Source organism: Gavialis gangeticus, unplaced genomic scaffold (assembly GCF_001723915.1).
Source record: "Gavialis gangeticus isolate Ggan-Ray unplaced genomic scaffold, GavGan_comp1, whole genome shotgun sequence".
NCBI lineage: Eukaryota > Metazoa > Chordata > Crocodylia > Gavialidae > Gavialis > Gavialis gangeticus.
Genome location: NW_017729022.1, coordinates 171,760,406 through 171,768,721, shown reverse-complemented (window position 1 = coordinate 171,768,721; position 8,316 = coordinate 171,760,406).

Sequence of the window (8,316 nt, the reverse complement as noted above, 5' to 3'; positions counted from 1 at the left end):
TGTGTGTGTGTGTGTGTGTGTGTGTGTGTGTGTGTGTGTGTGTGTGTGTGTATAGGTGGTGTTTCATTTTAATCATGGAAAAATGTGAATTTGGGGTTACTATTTTTAATCCAAAAATTAGGGAATTTTTTTAATCCGAAAAAAGCAGGATCTCTGCTTATTAGGTACCTTAGCTGTGCCTAAAGCTGTTTAACCACCTGATTTGCCATTTTGGCCATAACGTTCTGTTCACGTCTAGATTTTTTGAAAGCTGCTACTTTATTTGCCATGATTTAGTCTATCAATATGGCAAAGAAAGGGAAAATATGGTAACGTAACGCTGTCAACTCTGACACTTGAAAAAGTGATAACAACTTATAGTTGTTGTAAAATTCAGTGGAAAATAATAAAATAATACTTGGTGTTTTAAAACCTTTTCCAACTTGGTCTTTTAAATCCTGAGTCCCATAGAATAACAGGAAGCTTCAAATCATCATTTTTTTAGACATCCAAAGGAGCATGACAATTATTTATTATGGAGTAGGTTTAAAAAAGAAACTAGAGATAATGGCTTATAATAGTCTTGCTCTTGTATGGTTGGGAGCCCATTATAAATGAGCCCTCCAGGAATATAGCATGTATTCTATCCACCTTTTATACAGTATATCAGAGATGCAATAAGAAATACGTTTAGTTAGTGCAATATGTGATGGAAATTGGTCAATTAATTTATGAATCACCAGAGTACAATTACAAGCCTTAATTTAGAAAGCATTAGTCATTCACTTGCGATATCATTCATGGCTTTTTGAATTTCATGGTCTCAGTTTATTAGGGCTGGCAAGAAAGTTGGTAGAGCTAGTGCACACAAACAGCCTGGTCTTGCAATATCAGACCAGCTCTAGTCCTAGTGAAAATTAACTTTTTCATTTATATGACAGAGGGTCTGTTTTGGGTCCTTTTTCCATAAATATTGTGGTTGCATTCTTATATTAATGCTCCACTTTATAAAGGATTTGTGTGTTATTAGAATATGTTGTATTCTTGTTACAGACCTAAATAGATGATTATAAGCACATCTGTTCAAGGCATTAGAGCTGTGTATAAGTCATGGTAATAAGCAACATACAGACTCGTTGAAGTCATTAACAATTGATCACCATTTGTTAATCCATTCATTATTTATTCCTACTTTATAAATGGAACCTTCATGTAAAGTATGTTCAGTATCACAGAGGTGCTCTCTTTGAATGAGAAACACAACAAAGCTTACACCTCCATACCTCATTATTTTACCTCAGTGGTTTAAATTAGGGCACTTTATTTTACCTGAAACACAGGGGGAAGCTATAGGTTGGGTCCAGAGGCAGATCAAGAGGGGGTGCAGTGATGCAGTCATACCCTTGCTTTTAGCCCACACTGCAGAAGCAGCAGGGAGCAGGCAAGAATCTTCCTCCCACTCTACACCCCCTTCCTTCCTCTCTGCTCTGAGTGGCATCTTCCCTGCTTACTGGTGCTGCTGTCGCCACTGTCTCTGGCTGCTCTGACGGCAGGGAGAGCTCCAGAGCTGCTTCTGCCCCACTTTAGCCAGGCTGCAGGGGGAGCCAGGCTCAGCCAGGGACAGCAGCAGTAGCAGGCAGGTTCTCTGTCCCTGCCTGGGCCCCTTGGGTGTTCCCCACCAGCCCAGGAGCAGGCATAAGGAGGGAGCCTGTCCACCACTGTTCCTGACTGAGCCCAGCTCCCTGCAGCCTCAGCTGGGGTGGGACAGGAGTAGCCAGGGCAGTGGCTGGATGACGGAATTGTCAGGAAGGTAAATGGAGTGGATGTTGCTGAGCATGGAGGGGAAGGAAATGGGTGCGGAGGGGAAGGGGAAGATTCTTACCTGATTCAGGAATTTAAAAAAAAAAGGTTGGCTGTTGCTCCCACAGTGTGGTTTGCCTACCCCATGGGAAGGCTGGGAGTAAGGGGTACAGCCACTACTCCAGTACCACTCGCTGCTCCTGTATTCCCATTTCAGAACTTCTAGATCTGCCCATAGCTGAACTAAGATTTTCAGTGTGTTTAAGTGCAATGGGGAAAGTTACTTCTCTGTAGGGCCAATGAAGGCCAGCTTTGTAGCAGGGAAGGAGAAAGTGAGTAGCCTGACATTCAGAAGCACTGAGCTCCTTCACCTTTCAGTGGCTGTTGAGGGTACTCCTCCTTGCAGGTGAAATGCACAAGCACTTTTCAAGCAAGGACCCTAAGAAGCTTGGCAAAGATAGGCATTACTGTTTCCATTTTAGAAGGGGAAACTGAGGCAAACAGAGGTCAAGTAACTTGCCTGAGGTTATAGACTAAGCCTGTGGCAGAGCCAAGAAGAGAAACCAGGAATCCCAAATCATAGGCCCTTACCATAATATTAAATTATTATATATACGGTATGAAATGTAGTGGGTTTTCCTCTGTAATGGAGTTTATACAACCATACTGTTAGGGTGAGCTGTCTCTATTGTACTTTGATATATTGGTAACATTCACTGAGAGTGCTGTGATTTATGCATTTTAAAATTTGAGCTGTGTAATAATTGAATCATAAAGTTTTTTTATAGCAAGGTGGGGTTCAGCTCTTGCACCAGTTTACGTGCCCATTGTTCAATGACAACCTCTTATCCTGTCAGGTGCAAATCAAAGTTAATACACACACAAAACCTACAGAGGGTCCAGATTGGATTTTCCATCACAGGCTGACAAGGGCTCTTATAAAAATCACCCCTGTATGTTAGAGACCATTTATCCTGTAAAATGATTGTTCAAGTACATGTGATCTTCTTTTTCTACTATGAAGCAGGGCTGGATTGTGCGGTGTTGTGTAATGCTTTCCAGATAGCCAGAACAAGGGGCTAGAGCCACAAAGAGATCTAATGTTGCCAAACTGCCTCTGGGTGTCTAAGTCCAAAATTAGATCCTCAGAATTGCTGCTTAGTGCTGCCTAACTCTGAAGAGACCTGCACTCTGTGCATATTTGTGTCATGGCTCTGCTGTGCTCCAGAGCAGCTTCCCTCAGCAAGCTGCTCTGGGCAGGCTGCCTCATAAACCAGGAACAGGGTGGTTTACCTGCATGAGGCTGCAAGCTGGCTTATTAGCACTGTGGCATGACAATGCCCACTAGCCCATCCTGGTAATTATTAATTTCCCCACACCCACCACATGGACACAGGCACATGGCTTCCAGTTCAGGCAATAATACCAACTAGAGTAGTTGAGTGTACTTGAGGAAAGGGCATCTTTGGCACCGAACTCCAGGGGAGGGTTGAGAGTTCTGAATCCCGAGTAGAGAGACATGCTGAGGTCTGCCACAGGCCTTAGGATGAGCCTCATGTATGGGCATTTGTGGGTCCCTGTTCAGTGTTCTGCTTTTTGTGGATCCCATTTGTTGGCATCTAGCTCTTCCAATGGATTGTTTAGGTTTGGGACATCTCAGTCTTTTTGGGGATCTAGCCCAAATTCCAGAAACAGCTGGTATTTTCTGCAGCTCCTCCTGCAGAAAGCTGCCACAAAGGCAGACTGACATTTACATGCTTTGCCTTTTCAAAGTACAAATTAGTTCTCCATTTTTAATCCTTTCTCCTCTGGGAAATCCTCTTCAGCTGGTGATTCATGATTGGAATTGCTCCAGGTGTTATCTGGCAGCAATAATATATGTAAGCGTGTCAATTTGTATTCCTAATGGCACCATTTATCTGAGGTTCTCAAACTGGTTTTCAAAGATTGAATTTGTGGAAGCAGTTATTGGCCAGAACCTTGGCTAATATACAGCTATGTAGCTCTGTTGCAACACGAGTGCAAAAGCCGTGGGAGTCTGAGTACAGCTGCAAGCAAAGGAACAGATCGTTCTGCTGTTCAGATTTGTTTTACAATCTTGCACTGTGTTGCACATTCACCTGCTGCTGGTAACAACAGTTCCAGGGACAGGAGACAAGCCACATTGCTGGGACGAGAATGGGCCTTAACTCCACCTCTCCACAGCTGTATGTGTGTGATGCTGACTCGCTGCTTGGCCAGAGTTGTTGCGCAGGGGCAGAACTCCTGGCTTGTTGGTGTGACAACATCCTGTGATTGGAAGTCCATCAGTATCCACATGTTTAAAGTTCTCTGTGATCTGGTGGGTGTCTCCTGTATTGAGACTCGTAATGATATTTTGGGCAAGGCCATGTGTTTGGTTTTGATGTACAGGGAGATCCCTCAAAAAAGGATGGGAGGAAGCAGGATGTAGTCAGCTCTTCACAAAGATGATGCGTGCCTCACCCAAGACACTGCAGAGTGATCAATCATTAATAGAACCAAGCAGCCCTTTGTCGTAGCCCTGGTTTCACCCCCTGCATCACACATTGCGGACCACGTGACTTGCCCTCTGGCTGGTGTCTGCTTCCAGCATGGGTCTTACCTTGTTTTTCCTGCTGAATGCTCAAGTCCATTCAAGTAGCTGCTGTAAATTAAAAGCCTCTTCCATTTCTGGGCCAAAAATAATAACTGGAATTCAGCACTGTCTTAAATATAACTATTACAGCCTAGAGAGGAAGGGGTGTGCTCTCTGGCTGCATGTAATGAAAGGTATCAATTCCTGAGCTGCCCACAGGGTAGAAGAACAGGGATGAAAACTAGCAACTGACTTGACAAGTGACAACTTTGGGAGGAACTAGCTTTCTCTACCTCTGACTCAGAACCGCTGTCAAAATATAAACCTTTTAGCATTACCTGTAAGCAAAGGTACAGATCCCTTGGTGAGTATACAGTGGGCCTGCAGGGCTTTCTCAGACTTGCATCAGTCCACAGATTGGTCTCCATAATTATACCAGGAAGCAGCTTTGGTGCTGTGTGCAATTTTGGGGATCTTTTAAGGGCGGCATGTTCAGCAGTGCAAAGAACATCAGGCCCACCTAGGATATACAGAAAAACAGCCAATGATCAAACTCTATGTATGGCACAAATGAGAAATATTACGTTAAAACAAAGTAATGCTATTTTGAGAAAAAGATTTTCTTACAACATATAGTACTCAGCTGGTGTGATCCACTGGTGTGACTGGTTCATGCATGAGACCGGGAATGAGCACTGCATTTTAATTCCTGCTGTGACACTGACTCCCTGTGTGGCCTTGTACAATTTTTCTAATCTTTGTGTCTTTCCTGACTCATGAGGAAAATGTGGATGATGTTAACATGGACTTTTTTCCTGTAGAGGGCTAGAAGTGTATGGCATAATTTCTGCAGAAGTCTCTGAACATGACAAATGCTGAAAATACTTAATACAATGTTATAATGAGAGGGAGACCAACCTTTTATTAGGCCAGTGATGTTCAACATTTTATGGGCCAGGTGGGTGGTGCAGGGCTGTTCTGCAGGTTGGCCGCATGCTGCCTCCACCCAGCCCTGTGCACCCAGATCAGGCCTTGCACAACCTCAGCAGGCTTCTGTATACTCAGATTGGGTGGTGCGTTGGTCCTGCATGCTGAGACTGGGCCGTGATGCCCTATGCCACCCCTACCCAGCCCCGCATGCCAGGGTATGACTTCTCTGTGCACCTGATCTAGCACTGTGGGCCATGCTGTTCAATCTGCAGGGCTCCCCACTGGTCTGGAAATTTTGGGGCCTGTGGGAAGCCCTGGAGGCTGGGCCAGGGTTTCAGCACCCCTGCATTAGGTTATCCCACCCAGACTAATAGCTGCTGAGCTTGCCATTGACCAGAGCAGTTTCTCTGTCATGCTGTTAAACAGTTACGTTAAATTGATAAATGTCTAGCCCATCCATAGCTCAATTCTTGCTCCTTTTCTTCAGCTGGCATCTTTCAGCCTCTCTACTACAATCAAATACAGCAGCTAGTTACATCATAGTAGTACCATAATACCAATTCTGAGATCTTCTATTCCCTCCACTTACTCCTTCAAATGGCCTCTCTTAATCTTGAGTAACCTTCACTATTATTATTCTCATTCACTTTTTGAATAAAAGACAGATTAATTCTCCATCCTTTCCACCTCTTCCTTTAATATTTCACACCTTCCCAGTAGGCCTGCTGCCAGGCAGGCAGGAAACATGCAGCCACTGCAGAGTCCCCAAGGCAAAGGCAGCAGAGTGGAGAGCCCCAAACCTGCCATAGGCAGCCCACCTCTGCCCTGGGCATAAAGCCAAGAGGGCATATGCCCCCACCATGCCTCCTTCTGCGGGGGGTGTGCAGTGGTGGGGAGCCGCCCAGCCTCCCTTCCCCCCACACACCCTAGACAAGCCACCCATGGCTCTGTCTCACTTCCCATCCTGGCTCTGGGTCCCACACCCAACCACTGCGCCCCATACACTTACCTACAGGGAACTTCCTTTCTCACCCTGGGGGTCTCGATCTGCCCCCCCAACCCTTCCTCCCATACACTTACCTACAGGGAGCTGCTCTCCACATTGCCCAGCTGTGTTCCAGGCCATGTGCATACATACAGCTGTGCACAGGCACAGCGCCCCCTGCTTCTCACTCCCAACAGCCCCTTGAAGGCAAGAACACTGTCTACCTGCAAGGGGAAATCCACCATTTCCCGTGGAAACCCAGGCACCCTGAGGCCCTTGCTTGTCAGGGCCCCCTGGGCCTGGGCTCTGCTTGCCCTTGCTCAGTGGTAGAGCCACAAAGACTTAAATGATTGAGCTCTTCTTAGTCCAGGTTTGGAACTTGACTATTGGGCTTTGCCCAACAGAATTTGGAACTGATTTGGCTCTTGAAAATGAAATTTAAAAAAAATTGTGGTAGGTTCCCATCAGCATTTTTGGCATCGGGGAGGGTGTCTGGGCTTGCTCCAGTCTCTCTGAGTGCCAGCCAAGTATTGTAGTACCTCCAGGCCCAGTGCTCATTCCCTCCTTGGGGAGCAACTTCCCAGTTTTTTCAAGGACCACATAAAAAAGGTTCCCTTAGCATGTTTGCCCAGTATGGGCCATGTGTTTTATAATCATGCTCAGTGTTGGCTGCATTTAATCAACCTTGTAGTTAGCTTCTATTGCTGAACACATGCTGCTTTTGGCAGCAGTTTAATGATAGTGTATTTAGTGAGATTTCCTCGTATGCAATTATAAGACAAGGGGCCTTTTCTCCCAAGTAAATACAGTAATTCCGTTAAATGTGCTTTGGGACATTTACTGAAGCATTCATATTTCACTCCCAGCTTCAACTACTTTTCCTACTACTGAGATTCAGTGTGCCTCATTATTTGTCTTTCTTCTGACCACTTTCTTGCCCTTATGGTAATCCCAGTAAGTGATGACTAAGAAAAACTTTGCTCAAAGGACACAGAGAATTTGTTTTCCTTCCATGAGGCAAGCCTTGCAGCTTCTGCAGCTACTTCTCAAGCCTCATACTTTGCAGCCTGGCTGGCTCTCTGTCACCCTAATACTTCACTAGTACAGTGGAACAGAGAGCAACAAGAATCATTCCCAGCTCTGTAATATTCAGCAATATCCATGGAGATGGTTGTTAGGGATTATTAAGGGAATTATAAACTAAATTGACTGAATCATTATGCCCCTTTATAAATCTATGGTGCATCCTACAGATATAGATATAGAAGAACTAGAGATAGTGCAGAGAAGAGCAACAAGGGAGATTAGTGGTATGGAGGGGCTTCCATATGAGGAGAAACTAAAGAGGCCAGGTGTAGTCAGTTTAGAGAAGAGATTCTCGAGGGGAACATGATGAGAATTTACAAAACACTAAATGGTGAAGAAAAAGTAAAGAGGAATACCATGAGGGATAAGAACTCATGGTAGAAGTGATATCTTTTATTAGACCAACTAGATGTTTTCAATTTTTTTTTATTTGAAAGCTTTTGGGCACAGGCACCCTTCAGGCATCGGAGAAAAGATTGTAGAAGTTCTCCTAGGTAGAAACGAAAGTTCATATTTCATAGGAGAGTTGAAGGTGTGGTAAAATCTCCTGTTTGGAATAGTTCATTTTATGTGGATTAGACTCAGAGAAAAGTCAGAATAGACTGTTTACCTTGAAGCTGTTTGGTGGCAACCAGGATGTAGTTATTTCCTTCTGGTTAATCTCCTGTTTGGAACAGTTCATTTTATGCTGATTAGGCTCAATTTAGGGATTTATTATTCACTCTCACACAATCCATGGATACCTGGATACCTGACACATGGAAGATATCAAATTTTAAACAATTTTTAAAATGAAATCATCATCTTACAAGGAGGAAGCAAGTTTTACCACTTGGAACCGGAGATTCTGCTCCTGCCTTTGTTCAAGGTAATTTGCATTATCACAGAGCCCGGAGATACCTCACCACATAAGAAATTCCTGCCCAGAAGACTATCACAT